General features: G+C 37.5%; 2 protein-coding genes and 1 pseudogene across 2 annotated transcripts in view; 2 read left to right on the forward strand and 1 right to left on the reverse strand.

Annotated features, from left to right (window-relative positions):
- The window catches only part of ZNF41 (zinc finger protein 41), a 722,252-nt gene that overhangs the window by 355,849 nt on the left and 344,018 nt on the right, over positions 1-22,385 (reverse strand). The gene's annotated exons all lie outside the window — the stretch shown is intronic.
- Positions 1-22,385, forward strand: part of JADE3 (jade family PHD finger 3) — a 114,374-nt gene that overhangs the window by 16,864 nt on the left and 75,125 nt on the right. The window lies entirely within an intron of this gene.
- LOC105854130 lies at positions 13,602-16,361 on the forward strand (annotated as a pseudogene).

Here is a 22,385-nt window from a genome sequence, read left to right on the forward strand (position 1 = left end):
TTTTTTTTTTTTTAATTTTATTTATTCATACAGAACTGGGATACAGGCCAGAGATGGGGAGGGTGAGAGGATTCACCAGAGACAGAGTGAGGTGCAGAACAGGCAGATCGACGAAGCACACTGCTGAGGGGAGCAGTGGGCGGGTCAGGAGAGGTCCGCCTCGCCATGTGGTCACCTCCCGGGCAGGCGGGAATCGAACTCATGCGGAAGTGGCTTTTAGCTTCTCAGTGCTGTGCTTTAACCCTCTGCTCCACCAGGGAGGGCCTATTTTCTTTAAAAATCTCCATACTGCTTTCCATAGAGGCTACACCAACTTGCATTGCATCAACAGTGGATGAGTCCCCCCCACACACACATCCTAGCCATCATTTGTGGTTTCCCTTTTTAAAAAATAATAGAATCGTTTATTTTTACATCATTTTGTGCCTTTTTCCATCTCAGTCATAATCCCCGTGGGCTTCCCATCATTTTTTTTTTTTTAGATTTTATGTATTTGTGCATACAGAACTGGGGTACAGGCCAGAGGTGCGGGGGCAGTGAGAGGCTTCACCAGAGACAAAGAGGGGAACAGAACAGACCGACTGACAAGGTACACTGCTGAGGGGAGCTGAGGGGACGGGTCAGGAGAGGTCTGCTGCACCACATGGGTCACCTCTGGGGTGGGGATCCAACTCATGCTGAAGTGGCTTTAGCTTGTTAGTGCTGTGCTTTAACCCACTGCGCCACCAGGGAGGGCCCCATCCATTTTTTTAAATGGGCCTTTCTAATGGGAATGGGATGATGCTGCATTTTGATTACATTTACCTTCTAATAAGTGATGTTAAACAGTTTTTCATTCTAGCAAACATCTGATTGTCTTCTTTGCCCATTTTTTGATTGAGTTCTGTTTTTGTTGCTAGATTGTATAACTCCTTTACATATTTTGGAAATTAGCCCCTTGTCAAATGTGTGATGAACAATTATTTTTTCCCAGTCTGTAGGTTGTGTTCTTGCTTTTGTGATGTTTTCTTTTGAGGTACAGAAGCTTTTAAGTTTGATACAGTCCCACTTATTTATTTTTGCTTTGGTTTCCCTTGCCATTGGAGTTAAGTCCCCAAATACATCTTTGTGGTGGATGTTCTCTATGTTGTCTTTCAAGTATTATGTTTCAGTTTGTATAGCCATATCTTTAACCCATCTTGAATGAATTTTTGTGTATGGAATTAAGTATGGTCTAATTTTTTGCATGTAACTGTCCTGTTTCTGACCATCATATTCAATGGTGAAAAGCTGAAAGCATTACCACTAATATAGGGAATAAGACAGGATATCCATGTCACCAATGCTATTTAACAGTATTGGAAGACCTAGCCAAAGAAATTAGGTGATAAAAAGACACAAAAGGACTCCAAATTGGAAAAGATGGTGTGAAGCTCACTATTTGTAGATGGCTTAAATATTTGTAGACAACTCAAAAACTCTACAAAAAACTACTAAATTAAATGATAATACTGAAACTAGAAATGATAAATGAATATGGTAAAGTGGCAGGATACAAAATCAGTACCCAAAAGTCAGTTGCATTTCTTTATGCAAACAGTATCCGAAGAAAGGGAAGTAAGGAAAATAGTCCCTTTACAGTCACACCAAGAGTAACAAAAAACCTGGGAGTAAACTTAACAAAAGGGTTTGTGAAGGACCTGTATACTCAAAACTGTTAAAACTATTAAAGGAAATAAAAGACACAAAACACTGGACAGATATGCTGTGCTTGTGGATTAAAAGAATATCATTAAAATGGCCATATTACCTAGAGCAATTTACAGATGAATACAATACCTATCAAAATCCCAATGACTTTTTTCAAAGAAATTGAACTATTATAAAATTTATATGAAAATTGATTTGTACATGATAGGCATTTAGTAATGTTAGTTTCCTTTGTCCTTGTACACAAATGCTTTATGATTACTTTTTAAGACACTTTAAAAAGGCATTTTTGTCTGTTAGAATGTCAAATGACTTCTAAAATTCTTTGATTGGTTCAATAAATAGATGAAAATCAAATACTGCTTTTCAATGCTTGTGTAAATAAAGTAAAATAGTCATTACTGTTCTAAAAACTGGTCCCCTAAAGCCTAAACTTCCAAAGACTTAGACTCAAGTATGAATAAAGCATTAACCTTCTGCTAATGGAAATTATTTGAAACTTAAAAATAATACAAACAGATGACTGAATGCCCTCTTAATGCCATGCTGAAGCATTGACTGAGAGGCCTGCCCAAAGATTATTTAGTTCTCTAGAGGAGTGCTTCTTCATTTGGCTTATTATCCACTATGATTAGGTTACAAGCTAGCTGAAATGACATGTTAACTAATTTTTATCTGGTAGAGATGTAAAAATTTGTTTGTCAGAATAATTCCAGATACTACAAATTAACTGTCCCATAAGACTTCAATCTTTTTCTATCTAGTTATCTCATTCTAGCATTTTTCTAGTACCTATATAGACTGACTCTCAAATATACTTTGAATCAGCTTTAAGTCTTGCTGGTTCCCTCAATAACAAATTAGTCTTTGACATGTTCTGTATTTGTGAGTCATGTTTTTAATTTTGAAAATTATGTTTTGACACTCCAAACTTCTTACAAGATTGCCTATGGCTAATGTCCCATCAGAATCCCAGAAATATACTACTGCTTGTTGGTCTTGGTACTAGTACCTTGAAATACCTTTGTGGTTGTGCTGGTACCTGACAAGGCCTTCATAGGAAAAAACTGGACACCTCTGCAGTTGTTCAAGAACACTACAAAAAGACTTTCTGGAACTACCCACACAAAATGAAAAACTGATGTTCCTTTCTATCTTGTTACTGTTTTATCTAGAAACCAAGGAAATGACATTAGGAACCTTTATTTTAGGAGATGCAGAGCAAACAAACTCACATTGGGCCCTTCTTGCTTGTCAAACACTATTCCTATCATCTGCTTTCGCTAGTAATGGCCATAAAATAGCTATATTGGAGCAATAAAAATTGATAAAGTACCAGCTGCCTCAAAATTCTAATAGCTTTGGCAAAATATACTGCAGCTCGTTGTGCTAGAACCTCCTTTTCCTTAACAGGTTTTATTTTAACACTTTCCTTTTCACACTACTGAACAGCATAATCAACAAATTCAGCAGATGCTGTTTCAAGCACTAGGCACTGACCAACCCCCTGCCCCACCCCCTCTGCTCCATAGAGGCTTCATTAGTAATCTATGTCAATCATTGATTTTGCAGTTGTCCAGAATGAAAATAAACAGAACCCAAGGGAGGGGTTGTAGTATGCCCTGTCCACACCCAAAGGATTAAAATGGAGTCAAGCAAAATAGTGGATCTTCTTTCACATTAATAAAGGCTTAATTATGTACAGGACCAGAGTATTAAATACATACAAATTTGGGACATCATGAGAAGCAGGAAATAGGTTAAAAAGAACTGATATTTATAAATATTCTGAGTAGTTTGACAACTTTATTTAAAGAGGCATAAAATAAATTTTATGATAAAAACTCTAACTCACAATCCAGGTATAATGTCCATTCATACAAAAGACTAAAGTGCCAACTTTCAATGCAGCATTGGGAATCCTCTGGAGAGAAAGTTTGAACCAACCTTTGAAAATACCAGGGAGGAGGAGTGTGGAGTAGGTTGAATATATGGAACAGGTAGGGAAACATTTTTGAACCCACCTTTCTCCTACCAACTCCCTATTATTAATACAGAGGTCTTTAATATTTTTCAATAAAATATTTTCAAAAAAGTCATCAGTTGGGTCAGCTTTTGCTCTGAGATGTAGGGAGATGGAAGGAGAGTTACTACTACCCTTATATTTTAAAAAAGCTAACCTAACTTCAAATTCATGACTTTTATTTAACCCATAAGAGAGAATTTTTTTTCAAATGTTGCTAGTAGTGTCTGCTCAAGTACTTTGCTCATTTTTAAAATTCAGTCATTTTCTTACTGGGTCTTTTTTTAATTTTCTGGATAAAAATTCTTCATTATGTGATTTATCAGCATATATTTTACTTCTGTGGCTTAGCTTTTCACTTTTTTTTTTTAAGATTTATTTATTCATACAGAACTGGGGTACAGGCCAGAGATGCGGAGGGTGAGAGGATTCACCAGGGGACAGAGTGGGGAGCAGAACAGGCAGATAGACAAAGTTCACTGCTTAGGGGAGCAGCGGGTGGGTCAGGAGAGGTCTGCCTCACCATGTGGATCTCCTCAAGGGCAGGTGGGGATCGAACTCATGAGGAAGTGGCTTAAGCTTCTTAGTGCAGTGCTTTAACCCACTGCGCCACCAGGGAGGGCCAGCTTTTCACTTTTTAACAGTATCATTCACCAAGCAAGATTTTAATTCTGATGAAGTTCAATTTAGCACCTTTTAAGTGACTCATGTCTAAGAGCTGTTTTTATTAACCTTAGGTGAAGAAGATTTTATGTTTTCTCCTAAAATTTTTATAGTGACATGTTTTACATTTAGGTCTAGGTCCAACAAAATAATCTCTGTGTTACATAATGTGGAGTTTAGGTGAAGTTATATACAATTGTTTAGGTGAATGGATGTTTAGTTCTTTAGCACCAGTTGCCCAAAAAAAAACAAGACTCCTTTTCTCTTTTCCATTGCTTTTACTCCTCTGTCAAAAATCACTTGCCAATATTTATGTAGCTCAATATCTGGACTCTTGTTCCATTGGTCCAGTTAAATCGCTTTACCAGTTTCACTGTCTTGATTACTGTAGCTTTACATGTTAAGCCTTAAAGTCTATGTGATTTCTCCAACTTTATTCTTCTAAAAATTTGTTTTTAGCTATTCTAGTTCTTTTGCTATTCTTTCTAATAAATTACACCAAAATAAAGATCCTGTACATTTTGTGTTAAATATATACCTAAATATTCATTTGGAGCTATTGTAAATGATGCTTTTTAAAACTTCAGTTTTCAGTTATTTATTGCTACCATATAGAAATATTCTCAGTAACAGTGTTGTTTAGAAGTAGGGATAGTTTAATTTTTTTAATCTGTACAATCTAATTTAAAAAATTATTGTCCCTTATTGTACTGGGAGGCTAAGACTCCCAGTATGTTTAATAGGAATAGTTGTTTATCAAGTTGAGCAAGTTCCTTCTATTCCTAGTATTTTGAGTTTCTGTCATGAATGTGTGCTGATAAATGCTTTTTCCATCAACTGATAGATTAATGTCATTTCTTTGTTTTAGACATAATATGGTTGATTACATAGCTTTCTGAATATTGAACCTGCCTTGTATTCTGAATATAAACCCCACTTAGTTGTAGGTTTTTATATATTGCTGTTAGATTTGCCAGTATTTTTGTTGGAGATGTTTGCTTCCTTATTTATGAAGGGTATTGGTCTATAGTTTTCTTTATATACTTTGTCTGGTTTGGTACCAAGGTTTGATGAAATTAATTGGAAAGGTTCCCTCCTGTTTTCTAGAAAAGATCTTGCAGAACTGATGTTTCCTTTTTCTTTAAATATTTTTTTGGATTTTTGCCAGTGAAGCCATCTGAGTGTGGACATTTCCTTCTAAAAATAGTTTTACCTGAGGATTTAATTTACTTAATAAGCAGTACATTATTCAGGTTATCTAACTCATCTTTTTTTTAAAGATTTATTTATTTATGCATACACAACTGGGATACAGGCCAGAGGTGCAGGGGCGGTGAAGGATTCACCAGGGACAGAGTGGGGAGCAGAACAGGCAGATTGACAAGTATACTGCTGAGGGGAGCAGCAGGCAAGACAGAAGAGGTCTGCTGCACCATGTAGCTCACCTCCCTGGTGGGGGAATCAAACTTGTGCTGCAGTGGCTGCAGATCACTTCACAGCGCTGCGCATTAACCCATTGTGCCACAAGGGAGGGAGGACCCTAATTTTAAAATTTCTTTCTGCTGTAATTTCCCAGCTGTCTGAAGAATTTCCTGTAGCACTACTTTTTTTTTTTTTAAAGATTTATTTATTCATACAGAACTGGGGTACAGGCCAGAGATGTGGAGGGTAAGAGGATTCACCAGGGACAGAGTGGGGAGCAGAACAGGAAGATCGATGAAGTACACTGCTGAGGGGAGCAGCAGGCTGGTCAGGAGAGGTCTGCCGCACCATGTGAATCTCCTCCCGGGCAGGCAGGGATCGAACTCATGCAGAAGTGGCTTAAGCTTCTTAGTGCAGTGCTTTAACCCGCTGCGCCACCAGGGATGGCCAAGCACTACTTTTTAAGTAAATACCTGACTATAAATTCTCATTCCTGAAGGGTATTTTTGCTGAATATAGATTTCTGTATTGACAGTCCTCCTCTACCCCCAAACATTTCAAACACATACCATTTCAGTTTCTCTTGAAAAATTCGCTGTAATTTAAATTATTGTATCCCTTCAAGGTAATGTGTTGTTCTTCTCTGGCTGCTTTCAGACATTTTTTTCTTTGCATTCATCATGTTCAGAAGCTTGATTTAGGTCTCTCTGGACTTAGATTTCTTCTTTTTTCTTTTAATATGGGATGCTTCACAAATTTGTGTGTCATCCTTATGCAGGGACCATGCTAATCTGTATCATTCCAGCTTTAATATATGTGCTGCCAAAGTGAGCACTGGACATGGATTTCTTTGGTTTTATCCTATTTGACGTTTTCATTGCTTAGGCTGTTCGTAATATACTAACTAAGCTCTGTATTCCATAATAAACTGGAATATATTGATAAAAGCCTTCTTTTGAAGTTGGCTTTGCTTCATTAGGGATAGGCACACATTAGAAACAGATATAATTGCTCTGTGTGTGTGTGTGTATCTCAGACAGAATTTAACATTAGCTTAGTAAATTATAACTGTAATTCCCACTCCCTTTCAATGACTTGGAAGATTGTTGGGTATGAACTAGTATGGAGGGAATTGGGTTCCAGAAAGAATGAATAGGTTTTGTAGCTTTATACAGCCCTTGTGTTGCAGATCTATACATTTATTTTCAAGTTCTTTTTCTACTATAATATGTTGCTCTGTTTTTACAGAATTTGCTCTATCCGCCAGCTGAAACTTTAATATAAATTTATGATAAAATGATGGTTTGAAATGTTTTACTTTTTTAAATCAGGGAATGTTTGAAATTTTAAAATTCTTTCAGGGAGGCATCAAGTCTTGGTTTGAGCAGGATGTACTACAGCCTGCCAGCCAGATCTGTCCACAACCTGTTTTCACACAGTACACAAGATAAGAATACAGTGGGTTTTTTTTATTTATATATTTTACATCATTGTTCACTTTTTTAGTGTTTGCTTCATCCTCTGAAGTGCAGTTCCCATAAAATTCCCACCACCAATTCACTGATGCATCACCACCATAGTCCCTTGTGCTCTTCCCTCCCCTGTTTTGATATGTTTCACCACTCCTCCCTTGCAAAATGTCTCTGATTTATAGTGGCCTATTAATTTTTGTTTTTCATTTATTTTTTTTCCTGATCCCTTACTTCGTTCCCCTAAATTCCTCCTATAAATGAAATCATCCCCTATTTTTCTTTTTCCTTTTGACTTATTTCACTGAGCATAATCCCTTCCAGTGCCATCCAAGTTGCTGCAAATGGCATGAATTTACAAGAGAAAGGTTATTCTGTCATTAAGTGATCATGAAAAGTCAAAAGAAGAATACTATTTCATGAGATATACAAATTATATGAAATTGAGATTTCATTGTCCATAAGAAGTTTTATTGTAGTACAGCCATGATGTATTTACATATTGCCTATGGTTTTATTTTCACTGCAGTGAGAGATGATTTGTTAAGACTGGAACTAAATGGTTTGCAAAGAAAAAAAAATACTACCTGAGACTTAACCAAAAAGCTTGCAACTTATGCTTCAGAATAATGTTCATTGAATTGGACTAGAATGTCAGTGATCTGAACTGTGAAAATGATAACCAGAATTCAAACTTCCTTCTTTAAATAAGAGCTGAGGTGTAAGAAAAGGAGAAGATAGGACTTAACTGACTACAGTTAACATGTGTATATATTTTCAGTCCTGAAGCATTATTCCACATCCTTTTTGGGAACCCTGCCATTTGAGACAGTCTGAATGAATCTGGAGGGCATTATAAATAGAATAAACCAGACAATATTACTGCATGGTATCATTTTATATGTGGAATTGAAATGAAAAAAAGTCAAAATCAGAAATGGAGACACTACCAGAAATGATGGTTGTGAGGGGCTAGGGTTGGTGGAAATGAGAAGTTGGTAAAAGGTACAAACTTTCAGTTATATGATGATTATTAATATCTGAATGTCCAGTACAACATGGTGACTATAATTGATAACACTACATTGTATAATTGAAATTGGTAAGAGAAAATATCTTAAGTATTCTTAAGAGGTGGTGGTATGTTAATTAAGTTGCTGCTGGGGTCCTTTCACAATGTTTTTGTACATCAAATCATCATATTATACACTTTAACTATATTACAATTTTGTCATTTATGCGGGTAAAGTTGAAAAATAATAAATTAGCCATTGAGATCAGGAAAATTAATTTGGGAGAAAAATTAGAACACTCCCCCTATTTGAGAAAGATTATTATATGGAGATGAGAGACCCAAGTATGAGGGACTTAAGTATGAGGGACTTAGGGAAGATTTTCTGGATTGGAAGAAACAGGAACCATTATGTACATCTTGTTTTACTCCTTTGTTTAGCTCCTCTGAGTTTGGTTTTTTACAGGTCTAGTAATCCAGTTGACTTCCTGTAGGCTTCTTTTGTGAGGCTGTTTCTCTATGACTAGTGAGAGCAAGTGGCTGGTCATTTTTAATGAAGGGGAAAGCCCAACTCTGACCAGAAATGGAGCCTGCCATTGCCCCTCACCCTTACCCCTCTAGTGGATTTTCCCCTGGGCCTGTAGACCCTTCCTTGCCAGCTGGTGTCAGTAGTTCATTGCTATGTCCATGGCTTGTTTCTCCTAACCCCTTCCCTCCATCTCAAAGATCTATACTATGCATATATGTAAGGATGGTTTTAGTCTCAAGTTATCTACTATGACCCAGTGAAATAAGTTTTTTTAAATGGGTCACCTATCACAGTTCCCAAAACCAATTTTAAATGCACATTCATATTTAGGGTAAAATTTTTTTAATTTGGAAACATAGCATTTAGGTGACAGGAAAACAGACCTCTCTTTGTACTATGCATGCATATGTATTTTTTTATAACAGTATACTTATTTTTGATCTGTTACTACCATGAAATAAAGGTGTCCTAAAATGTGCTGGTATACCCCATCCTAGTTGAAACCAGAATCTGAATAATAGTTACCCATAGACTTTTGCTGACTCTATTATAGTTCTCCAACTTCTAAAGCAGTGTTCAAAATACAGTTTACCCTGGAGGTATCTACTGTGTTTTCCTATAGGTATTCCAGAACTCCAAATGTCACCTCTTTCTCTTTCCTCTTTCTACCTTTAGTGACCTTGAACAGGGTCCTTGCTGGGCTGCCAATGATTTAAACTCCTGGAGGTTGCTCCTCCATGTTTGCACAGCCCCCAGTGCTGGTAATACCCCTAACACTCTTGACTCCATCCATGTGGGTAACCACTCATATAGTTCCCAGTTAAGGGCACTGGTGGTATCTATGCTAAAGGACTCTTTCACTCTCATCTCCCTGCTACCGCTGGAGCTCCTGGGCTCTTGGGCTGCATTTTGTATATCTTTCAGTATTTTTTTTTTAAATACTGTGATGAATGTATTGGAATTGTTTATAATTTGGGTCTATTATATCTAGTGCTCATCTGAACATTCTCACACGTCTTCTGAGGCACCTCTGTGTGTTTCTGCAGTGAAATGCTCTACCCCTGAGCAATAGCCCTCCTATATGTGCATTTTTGTTGGATATAGAAATAAGACCCGGGTCATATGCGTGTTCTAAACCTTTGTAGATATTGTCAAATAATTTTCTAAAACATTTATACTAATTTACATTTTTCCAGCATTATGAGAAATGTCATTTGTGCACATCTTTGCCCAGTACAATATAGTCGATATTTTGAATTTTAGCCATTCTAGTGGATATTAGTAGTATCTCATTGGCTTTCTTATTCCTTTTCTATTTCTATATAATTTACACATGGTAAATTGCAAAGATTTTTTAGAGTATAGTTTGAATTTTGACAAATGTATATGCCCATATAACCCACACTCTAATCAGGGATAAATGATTTCTATTATACCAGGAAGTGTCATCTTGTCTCTTTTCAGTATATCCTTTCTCACTAGAGGAAACCACTATTCTGATTTCTGTCACCATAGATTAGGGTTGCCTGTTATTGAACTACATGTATACGTAACTAACTATACAGTATGTATTCTTATGCCTGGCTTGGTTTTTGATTTACTTTGCTCAATATGGTGTTTTTGAGTTTCAACCATAATATTGGAGATATTTGTAATCCATCCTGTTTTATTGCTCAGTATTTCATTGTATTGATGTACCAAAATGTGTTCATCTGTTCTCTTGATTGGCACTTTGGAGTTTGGGCAGAAACCTTACTGTGATTTTTAACATATTTCCCTGATGCCTGATGCAGTTAAACATCATTCATAAAGGATCTAACGTTGATATAACTGTAATCCAGTACAGAGAAAATAATAAGTGTGATGCTCTTGTGAAGAGGCTGTTTAAGATTTTGCCATTTTTCTATTGAGTTGTCTACTTAATTTATTGGAATTCTTTATATAGCATGAATATGAGTCTATTCTAGTCTGAGAGAGTCTTCTTACTCTCTTAAGAGTATCCTTTTCACACAAAGAAATCTATGCAGGGACGTTCATAGCAACTTTATTTATGATTACCAAAAGCTGGAAACAACTAAGTGCCCTTCAGTGGTTAGACAAGCTGTGGCACATATATAAAATAGAGTAAGAAGAATGAACTGTAAAATAACTTGGATGGTTCTCAGGAGCATTATGCTGAATTTAAAAAAGCCAGTCTCAAAGTTTACATACTGTATGATTTCATTTATATAAATTCTTAAAATGGCAACATTACAGAGATATACTTTATACACTACAATAGTCGTGTTTTAGTATACAATTGAATGCTTTTTAGTAAATTTACCAAGTTTTATGACCAACTCTATAAATCACTTTTAGTGTACTTCCATCACCCAGTAAAATTCAGTGTGCTCATTTGCAGTCACTCCATCTCCCCTCCCCCCAGCCCTAGGCAATCACTGATATACTTTCTCTCTCTCAGAATTTGCCTTTTGGTGGACATTTCATTTAAATAGAACCATGTACTACAGAATCTTTTGTATCTGACATCTTTCATATAGCATAACACACATGGTTGTGCCACTACATTATATGGATATACCACATTATGATTATTCACTTTGGATGGGCAGTTGGGGTGTTTCTAGGATTTGGATCTCATAAACAATGCTACCATGGGCATTCCTCTACTCATCCTTGTATAGACAATATGCTGTTGTTTCTCTTGGGTAGATTTCTAGAAGTAAAATTGCTGGTAGTATGGTAAATTTATGCCTAACGTTTCAAAGAAACTGCCCAACTGTTTTCCAAAGTGATTGATCCATTTTGTATTCCCAACAACTCCTAGCTAGTGGTCCACATGTACTTGAACAGCATGTCTGTGCTCTCATCTTGGGAGGAGAGTTTTGTCAGTATAAGTTAGGGCAGTTTCTTTGGTAATATATGTACGTTTTCTGTATTTTTACTGATTTCCTTCTAGTTTTTCTACCTACTATTAAGAGTAAGATTTTGACCTCCATGTTAGTATTGAATTGTCCTTTTAATTCTTAGTCTTCATTTTTGGCAGTTTATGATGTGTCTGGGTATGGATTTTTTTGTATTTACTATATTTGGTGATCTCTCTGATTCTTGGCAGTCTCAGCTATATTTTCTTCTAATACTTTTCAGCATCACATTTATTAGTTTCTCTGTACTGGATTCCAATTATATAAATGTTAGATCCTTTTTTTTCATTTTTAAAAATATTTATTTACGCACACAGAACTGGGGGTACAGGCCAGAGGGGCAGGGGCGGTGAGAGGATTCACCAGAGAGAGACAGAGTGGGGAGCAGAACAGGCAGATCGACGAAGGACATTGCTGAGAGGAGCAGCAGGTGGGCCAGAAGAGGTCTGCTGTGCCATGTGGGTCAGCTCCAGGGCTGGGGATGGAACTCATGCTGAAGTGGCTGGACTAGCTTCTTAGTGCTGCGCTTTAACCTGCTGCGTCACCTGGGGGGGCTCAGATCGTTTATTGTTATCCTGCATAACCCTTTGAGACTTTGTTCTCCCCCCTCCCCAAGTCTTTTTTCTTTCAGTTTCTTAGATTGTCTAGTTTATCTGTTTTCAAGTTCACTACCTCCTCTATTCTGCCATTGTGTTCTTCTAGTGAATTGTTTTGTTTAGGTTATTTTAGTTCCAATTCTAAAGTTTCAGTTTAGTTATCTTTTATTATCTTCTTTTTACATTGTCAGTACTTCCTATGCTCAAGTTTGATGGTTGTTTGAGAAACTTTTTAATAGCTGCCTTAATAGTATTTGTTAAGTAATTTCAACCCTTGTGTCATCTCACTGCTGATATGTTGATTGTTTTCCCATGCGAATTGGCATTTTGCGATTCTTTCTATTTAATTTTGGATTTTGAGACAGTTCAAATGTCTTATTTCAATCCAATGTAGTTTGCTGATTTGTTTGTTTTAGTAGTCAGTTGACCTGGTTAGGTTCAGACTGTAAATTCCAACTCCCTGTCTCTGGCCTGTAATTCCAATGTCAGTTCAGTATTCAGTGTCTCTGCAGTGCTGTTTAGATCTGTCCCCTGTGTGACACCCACTGGTCAGTCAAGAACCTGAGCATTTGCTGTTAGCTCAGTTTTTAGAGTTTTAGGTATGCTAATTAGCATCAAGTCCACACAGGCACAGTTGAAGCCAACTTTGTGGAGATTTGCTTTCCTGAGCTTTTTTCTCTTTGTTACTTCCATAGTATATTCTGCTCTCCTAGAACTTTCCTTTTCCAGCTGCCAGTTAGAAACCACCTATTTTCAAGATGCACTGACTCTAGAGCACAATGGTCAAGCAGAAAGAAAGAAAAAGATAATTCAGCTTTGCTCTTTTGCTGTACTCCACCAAATAGAAAGTTCCTCTCCCTTGAGAGTTTTCACTCCTAGAGTCTCCCTCTGCTTGTCGGTTTTGTTGGTACTGTCACAACCTCCACCATGGGATTTTCTGGCACGAGAGAAGGGGTAGGGGAGGGGAGGAAAAACCCAGGGGATTTCCCTTCAGTCTTTCTGAGTTTTAGTAACTACTTTTCCAAAAAAAGAGAAAAAAAGCACCTTAAGCCATAACATGTGCTATAATCACTGTGCTCACTTTAAGATTACTGTTGTATTGCATTTACACCAGAAATTGTTGGGGAAAAGAGTAGTAAAGTCACCACCAGTTTAATTATACTCAGCATTTTGGTTTTTCTTCCTTGATGCTGCTGATACATACTTTAAACAATTCTGTAATAACTATCTATGCATTTAGTACAGATTTTATAGTTGTATTTGGTGACGGAAAGATGGGTATACATTTATTTCATCTTACCTGGAACTGACATTTTAAAGTAATGTTTTGGATTGTTTTCCCTGCCCCCTTCCCAAAATATTTATATCTCTAAAATACTAGTTTCATGTTTAGTGTAGTTGAGTAGAGAAGTTTCTCAGCGTAACTTAGATACTGCAAGATTGGCTTAATACATAATGACTTCTGGAAAAACAAAGCCACTTTTCTGAAGGCCTATGTGGTAATCTCATCCGGAAGCACAGTTCTTTGTCCTCATGCAGCATGTCATTGACCTCCATGTTTTCCTTGGCCCTGCCTTTCTGTCACATTTGCTGCTTTCCAGTAACCTTTGTCCCCCAGCACTTCATTCATCTACCCCTTTCTCCTCTCTCCCCTGTTTGTCTCTGGTTTACCCTATACTCTCATTGTTAACATTACAGTCTAGCATTTTATCACCAGATTCTGCCTTCCAAGGATAAATTCATTGCCCTGTGACATCTTAGGCTGTAAGTACTTAACTTGACAGATACAGAACTAGACTAAGGACGTGGGGGTGAATAATTAGCTTTTGCTCATAGATTTGAACCAGATAATGAATTTCTGTAAGGCATTATGGTGGTCTAGTCAGCTGCTTTTCTAGCATATTAGGGCTTTCTCTTCTGGTGGTAGCAAGGCCTTATCACATGAAACTCCAGCATAGCCTAGCGAGCATATAGGTTTAGAAAGAAGGTGTATCAGAGCCTTTTGAATTTTTTTTCTTTTTGGTGTTATCTTGTTTGTTGTTAATCTTGAAATTTGATGTGAAGAACTACCAACTAAAAGTTACATTAATGCATGTGTTTCCTATTGTTAGTTATGAAGTATAGAATCACTACAGTAAGGGGATCTTAGGAAAAAATACATGGGCAAAGTACATGTTTCTATGTTATAGTGTGCTTTCAACATCCCTTAAAATACTGAAACCTGGATTTAGAAATATATGTTCCTTGAAATCCACAGTGGGGAGGGATACCTGGTGACACAGGGATTATGTCTCAGCGCTACTCTGTTGGGCTATTGCCACTATGGGCTGAGTTCAGTCCATGCCAGGGAGCTAATACATGGTGCATAGACCTCTCCTGTTTTGCCTTAGCAGTATATTTCAGTAGATTCCCTATTTTCACACTTCTCTGTGTCTAGTGAAGTCTCTCACCTCCCACACCTTTGGGCTGCACCCCAGTTCTCATACTCATATATAAATTAGACAATAACTTATTTTAAAAAAAATCTGCAGTGGGCTCCTAGGTGTATATTCAGATCCCACTAGATTTCAGGCATGCAAAGCTTGCTCAACTCATAACCTTCTGGGCATAAAGATAAAAATTTGTTAGTATAAAAGATAAGGTTCCTTTTGGAAAGAAAATCCCCAGGTACAGCATGTTGTCTCATTTACTCCCACTAAAACCATTATTTTCCTGGTTGGGGGTAGGTTAGCAGCAAGGGCTACCTGAGTTCTGACCCCACTTATTTTTATGCCAGATTGGTCCTTCTCACAAAGACAATAAAACTTCTTTTCCACCTCTAGATTTATTTTTTTTTCTGTTGGCAGTGGCCAAAGCAACTAGTTAAAAAGAAAGCACACTTATTCTTTTTACTCTTTTATTTTAGAAAGTAATGTTCGCTTCAGTGTGTTGTTGTGTGGGACTCTCTTTAACTGGGGAAATGATTTGACTTTGGTGCTGAGGGAACAGCTAGTAAGTCACAAAAACAGTGATCTGTCAACAGAGCTACAATACTGATTTAATTATATGTATAAAGTTGACCAAGGTATGAATATCAAAGCTACATAAGGGCCAGTATAATTCCTGTAACCCCTTACCTATAATAATTTTCAGACTAATTAATTTATTTATTCCTTATTGACTGTAAATTATTCCCAGGGAACACCGTTAAAAATTTGTCTTGAGGGAAACCTGTATCATTCAGTCTAGTTTTTTGTGTATTTTCCCCTCTCCCACAATACTGCAACATGAATGTAGATCCAATTTATCCTGACAAACCTGCCTTACCCAGAAACAGCCAATTCTAGGGATTTTCCACCAGTGCCTGATATTTATGAAAAAAAAATATGAAGAAAATTACCATACTTGCTAAATCCTATGTTGAGGTGTTCCACATGGAAACTATATGTCTTCTTTCTTCATCCATGGATCTGCTTATTCAGACAGCCCTGATTCTTCACCTGACCACTTCCAGAGAAAATAGCACAGGGTAAAAAAGAAGATAGAATACCAGTCAAGAAACATGGGCAGAACCATAATCTCTCAGACCCAGATATGTGTACTCAATGAGATTTCAGAGACAAAAATACCTCACCCTCCAGCAAATACAAGAACTTTCCAAAATTCTGAACCTCAGTTACAAACAGCTTAAGACCTGGTTCCAGAATCAGAGAATGAAATGTAGGAGGTGACAGAGCAGTTGGTCAAAGAACAGCAGTGGTGTGATCAGCCCTCAACACCCATAGAATACACCAGCCTCTGTTCCTATTACCAGGGATTCCTAGTGAACACTTCTGAAAGATTTCCAATATAGAGCAGCCAGACCTGAAATAGCCCAACTTGGGGCAACCAGACCTGGAACATCTAGTCCTGGAACATCCAGACCTGGTGTGCTCAAGCTTGGAATAACCACACCAGGAACCACCAGATATAGCAGTCTGTTCCACAACACTGAAGAGGAACCCCTGCAGCTCCTGATCCAGTTCCAGTAAAATTTCCCTCTCAATGATTTGTAGACCACCTTGATAACTTCCAGAGAAAGCCGTAACATAATACAACAGCCCACCAAGTATTTTATCACCCAACAGATTACGAATTTATTCCCGAATTACTCCATGAATGTACAGTCTGAAGATATATGCAAATGGATCTATTATTATTGTCAATTTGGACAGTGGTTGTGTTACTTCTGATATGTTTCTTCTTTTAGAGTTCTGTATCTCTGCCTTGATAACTTGCTTTTCAACATGCTTATTGTGTCAATTTGGAGAGTGTGACTGGACTCTAAAGTAGAGAGGTTTTTTGGTCAGCTTGACTGCTCTAGACATCATGAAAGATGTCTTATAGATAAATAGATATAATATTTGGCTGAATATCTTTGGTCTCTGGAATATAATCACAAGAATAGAAAGTAAAAGCAAAAAGTTGTGTACTGAAGGATTTTCTGGGATTGGAAGGCTATTTAAAAACCTCAGTTGTTAAGGTGAAGGGATAAGTTATGATATGCTTCATTGATTACCTCTGCCCCTTTTGCTCTGTTTTACTATGACTCCTAATTTGTTCAGCAATAGTTGTAGAAAGTTGTTTTGTGTTTTTGCTGCATTCTGATTATATTAGTGCCTGTTTGACTAGTTGGCTTATAGTTTATAAGTTTAAATACAAATAAAAGATAAGCTCATTTTGCCTTAAAAAATTGCCTTGGTGGCCCTCCCTGGTGGCGCAGCGGGTTAAAGCACAGCACTGAGAATCTGAGGCCACTTCCGCATGAGTTCGATTCCCGCCTGCCGCCTGCCCCGGAGGAGACCACATGGCGAGCCAGACCTCTCCTGGCCCGCCCGCTGCTCCCCTCAGCAGTGTGCTTCGTAGATCTGCCTGTTCTGCTCCCCACTCTGTCTCTGGTGAAGCCTCTCACCGCCCCTGAGCCTCTGGCCTGTACCCCAGTTCTGTATGAATAAATAAATAAATCTTTAAAAAAAAAAAAAATTGCCTTGGGAAAACTGCTGCATTATCCAAACTGTGTGAGTTCTAAATTGAGAGATTCTGGTCCAAGGTTGTAGCATTCTGGTATCCGTGGGTTTTCATAGATGAGAGAACATTATTTTGTCATCAAAGGTGCAGGTAGTCTTTTAGCCCTGAGAAGAGGAACAAGATGGTTTTTAGGATTATGACCAACCAGGGTATCTGTTCTCTACTCCCCCGCAATGTGTCTTTTCTCCCTGTACCAGAACCAAACCTTGCAGAATGTCTTAGACCAATAGTTCAGACCATTATAATTAAACTTGTTGATGGTCTTCCTCTTACTCTTTGCAAACAACCACATGTCTAATTCCAGCTACTAATTTTGTATTAGGATTCTTAGTTACATGTGTCAGAATACCAATTCAAATTAGCCTAAGAACCAAAAAAGAAAAACTGCTCTGCATCCTCACACTCATTCTAGCCCTAAGTCTCCTCTTATATTTGCTTTCCTCTGAGTTAGTTTCACTTGCAGGCATATTATCTGCAGCAGATGCAGTGCCTCATTACCAATACTTCTTTCAAAACACTTGAAGAACTTGTTGATCTAACTTGAGTCATGTGCCTTAGACCCATGAGGTGTCCGTGTTGGGGAAGGGGACAAGATTGTCCTCACTCTTACCACTTGAGTTGAGAGTAAACCCTCATTCGTTCTTTCACACATTTGCTGAGTGCCCACTTTGTAATACACACTTGTGTTAGGCTCAGAGATTATCATAGTGAACAACACAGGCATAGTTTCTGCCTTCTTGACTTATGTAAGTATTTTTTTAAAAATGGACCTAAGCATGCTTACAGTTAAGGGAAATTACTGGTGCTGAAAAATAAAATGATGGGGGTTATATGACTTGCAAAAGGCTTGGAAGCCATTTATGTTTTAAGCAGGGAATCAAAGTGATTAATAACCCTAACAAAGATTGTGTGGATAATTTATTTCCTGAGATACAACTTAGTCTAGTTAATTAACAAGCCAAGATCATCCACTTGGTTGGATTTTAAATCTAGGCATACCACAATACCTGGCATGTGTCCTGACTTGGCTCAGGCATTGCCTCTCCCAGGAAGCAGTCCTCACTGCCCCTTCCCTTACCTGCCACTAGTAGAGTTTCTCCTTTCCTGGTCTCTTACTGTCCTGCTCAGATAACTCTGATGGTTTTGTTTGCCCCATCTAGGTCTCAACAGGACATGTTGGTGCCCAGCCAGGCTAATGATTGTCATTTGTGCAAAAAAAAAAAAATGTCATACAGGCCACACTTTGAAAGAGTTGCCGTATAAGGTTATTCTTTGGCTAGCATCTGGGAGCTTGACTTTCAGGAGAGTTCCCACCATTCCCAGAACTGATAAGGATGGTTCACTGTGCCTGAACTGTTTATACAAATAATGTGGCTTCTGGTGAACACCTGCTTTCCTTCTTGGAGTCTGGAATTTTGTATTTTCCAATAAGGATGCCTATGTGACCATTTCCAATAAAAACCCTGGGTACTGGGTCTCTAATGAGTTTCCCTAGTAGATAGCTTTTCACATGTGTTGTCACAACTTGCTGCTAGGGAAATTAATTGCACCCCATGTAACACCATTAACAGAGGACTCTTTGAAGCTTATCCCTGCCCGCCCCTAGATTTTAACACGTATCTCCCATTGCTGATTGTGCTTTGTATCCTTTCATTGTAATAAGACATAGCCATGATTATGATTATTTGCTGAGTTCTGTGAGTCCTCCTAGCCAATAATGAATTATAGAATTTAGGGGGTACCTTGGAGACCCTTTATACAGCATGCTTACAAAAACATTATTTATTCCACACTTATTCAAAAGTGTGAATAAACCTGGTGAAGGAACCAGGGCAGAAAAAGGAGCTTTTTTTTTTTTAAAAATATTTATTTACACATACAGAACTGGGGTATACGCCAGAGGTGCAGGGGCAGTGAGAGGATTTGCCAGAGACAGAGTGGGGAGTAGAACAGGCAGATCAATGAAGTAAGTATATTGCTGAGGCGAGCAGCAGGCGGGTCAGGAGAGGTCTGCTGCGCCATGTGGTCACCTTCAGATTGGGGATCAAACTCATGCTGAAGTGGTTTTAGCTTCTTAGTGCTGTGCTTTAACCTAATGTGCCACCAGGGCAGGCCCAAAAAAGGAGCTTTTTGGTGGATGCTGTGACTTGCCTTTTGAACAGTCAACTATGTCCCTGGACTTATACCCACCACTGGACTAGAAGTAATCTTGCAGAAACCTACAAGGGAGTGTGTGCACAGTGAGGGGCAATGGAAAGATTTTTCACTAAGAAATGTCATAATCACATTTACATTTTGTAAAGAGAAAATGCCCAAGGATTTTCAGAAAAAAAATTATTAGAAGAGTTTGCTTTACCAAGTTAAAACTAAAGCCACAATAGTACAAATAGTGTGGTAATATATCATTAATGTCTCCCAAATTCTAACCCAAGTTCTTTAATCAATTTTTTATTAAGTTTTTCAATGGACCTGTAAGAGTGATCATGTGAGACTTGGTTCCTTATGGGCTCTCCTTCTGAGACAGGTCATGCAAAAACAGGCTTCCCTTAAACCATATGCAGCAAACCCACTGAGCTCATTTTTAGATTGTGATGCTGTCAACTGTCAGAGTGTGGGGTTCTGAATTCAGTACATGGGAGAAACAGTAAGTAAACAAAGAACTTATTACCAGTCTCCTATGAATTGCTGATATTTTAAATTACTGCAGATTAATAGCCTTGTGGTAATTTTGGCACTTGGAATTTTTATAGTTTTCGCATTGGTAAAAATGAAATATTCCCGTTTCCACAATCAGCCACCATTGTTTTGTCTTTCTTTGCATGTCATGGGTGATGTTTTCTAAGGGAAAACTTAATTAGATTGTGCAGTAAAACTTGGGGAAATAGAGAAAATCACTTATTTTATGCACTAGATGAAAGAACTTATTAAAAAGACTTAAAAAACGAAAACATCCTGTACTAAGGGAACAGAGGTGGGATGATGGAGTTTTGCTGTCCCTGTTTTGCATTTCTAACAGTAAACTTGAAAGCACAGGATCTTCTGACCATTGAAGCTGAAATTTTGTATGCAGTGTTTCTTATGAAGTAATATTACCATTTAAAAGATTATATTTATTCTTGTCTTGGGCAATTCTAAAAATTTCTAAGCAGAAAATTCTAAAAATTTTAATGCAGATAACTTACCAGTTCAAGATCCACATGAGTACACAAAAACATTACATTGATTGCATGTCTGTGTATTGGCCAATTCCTGAAATGGTGTCTCAGAAGGATTAAAATTGAGCCTCTGTTCTGAGCACGTGGTATTCACTGTGGCCTGGGAGTGTGCCAGTTAGTCACAGCACCTGCGCCTCCTCACAGGGTCTTACTGAGGGTGCTCAGCTATACAGAGGGAAACTGCCTCATCCATCCAGCCACACAGCTAGGAATCCAGACTATGATGCAGGATTGTACCTGATTTATAGGAGGCCCAGTGATGATATTTACCCTGCTAGCTAGCTATAACTCTGAGGCAGAAGAAGCAGAAGAAATGAGAATAAAATCAAGTATCTCCTCAGCCCACCCGTATAGTAATGATCAGATACCTTTTTGTCAACAGCCTCCACTTGTATTAAACAACATTTAGGTGTGATATCAATCCTGAGTGTGATGACCTATTTTCAGTGTGTAAATGAAACATAGGAAGAAAGAGGGTGCTTAGATTTGACCTAGAAATTCGAGATGTAGGTGAAGACACCTAATACTCCATTGGGGACTCACAAGCCAATTACCTTGAGTACGGTAGGTGGAATATAACTCCTCAAGGAAGCTAGATGTTTTGAACAAAGAAAAACTATGTATGGACAAGGCTTCATATATTTTTCTTCATTTATTGAAAGTTCATAGAAATTTACGTTCTTCAGAAGTTTGTGAGGTCCCTAGAGACAAAAGTAGAGGAGCAAAGGAAAGGAATCTTTTTTTTTTTTTTTTTTTTTTTTTTGCTTACAAGCAAAATTTTGCAGTATTAGATTTAGGTAGAGCCATATAAAATTGCTGATACTCAAACATTTTGATTTTTCAAATGTTTCAACCTAATATAAACTAATTTCAACACACAAATTGCTTTGAAAACATTTTCAACTTATTTTTGTATTCAGCTTATTGACTTAGAGGAGGATTTCTTAATTACTAATTATGAGTCTTTATTCTTTATAATTGTGATGTACCCATCACTTATCAAGCTAGTGGTTTTTTAGCAGCTTTATTGAGGTATAATTGATATACAAAAAGCTATACTTATTCATTGTATATAATTTGTGAGTTTGGACATGTTCATATCCCCATGAAACCATCATCACAATTCAAGGTTATAGATTTATCCATCACCTCCAAACGTTTCCTTATGCCTCTTTTTTTCCTGTTGTAAGAACACTTAATACAAATTTCACCTTAAAATTTTAAGTGCACAATACAGTACTGTTAATAGGTACTATGTTATATTGTGGATCTCTAGAACTTACCTTTCATAAATGAAAAGTTAAAAACACATTGAATACCTTTCCCTTTTCCCCCAATCTTAGTCAACTACCATTCTGTTATCTGCTTCTATGGGTTTGACTATTTTAGATACCCCATGTAAGTGAAATCTATACAGTATTTTTCCTCCTTTAACTGGCTTATTTCATATAGCATAATGTCTTCCAGATTCATTCATGTTGTCACAAATGGCAGTATCCCCTTCTTTTTAAAAGCTCAATAATACTCCATTGTGTGTACATATCTTTATCCAGTCACATGTCAAGGATCATTTGAGTTGTTTCCTTATCTTGGCTTTTATGAATAATAGTAGAGCCAATGTAAGCTGCTAATTTAGCCTTTGAAGGTTCTTGCCCCGGGAACCCTTAAAAAGAAATTTGTAGACTTTTTAGATAAGTAAGCAGAGAGAAGCAAACTTTTCAAGAGCATAAGAAAAGGTTTATTTAGAGTAAAAAGAACAGAAGCAAAGACTATAAGGCAGCGTTGCCAAGGAGGGGC

Source organism: Condylura cristata, unplaced genomic scaffold, assembly GCF_000260355.1.
Source record: "Condylura cristata isolate star-nosed mole 26May11 unplaced genomic scaffold, ConCri1.0 scaffold00027, whole genome shotgun sequence".
Classification (NCBI taxonomy): Eukaryota; Metazoa; Chordata; class Mammalia; order Eulipotyphla; family Talpidae; genus Condylura; species Condylura cristata.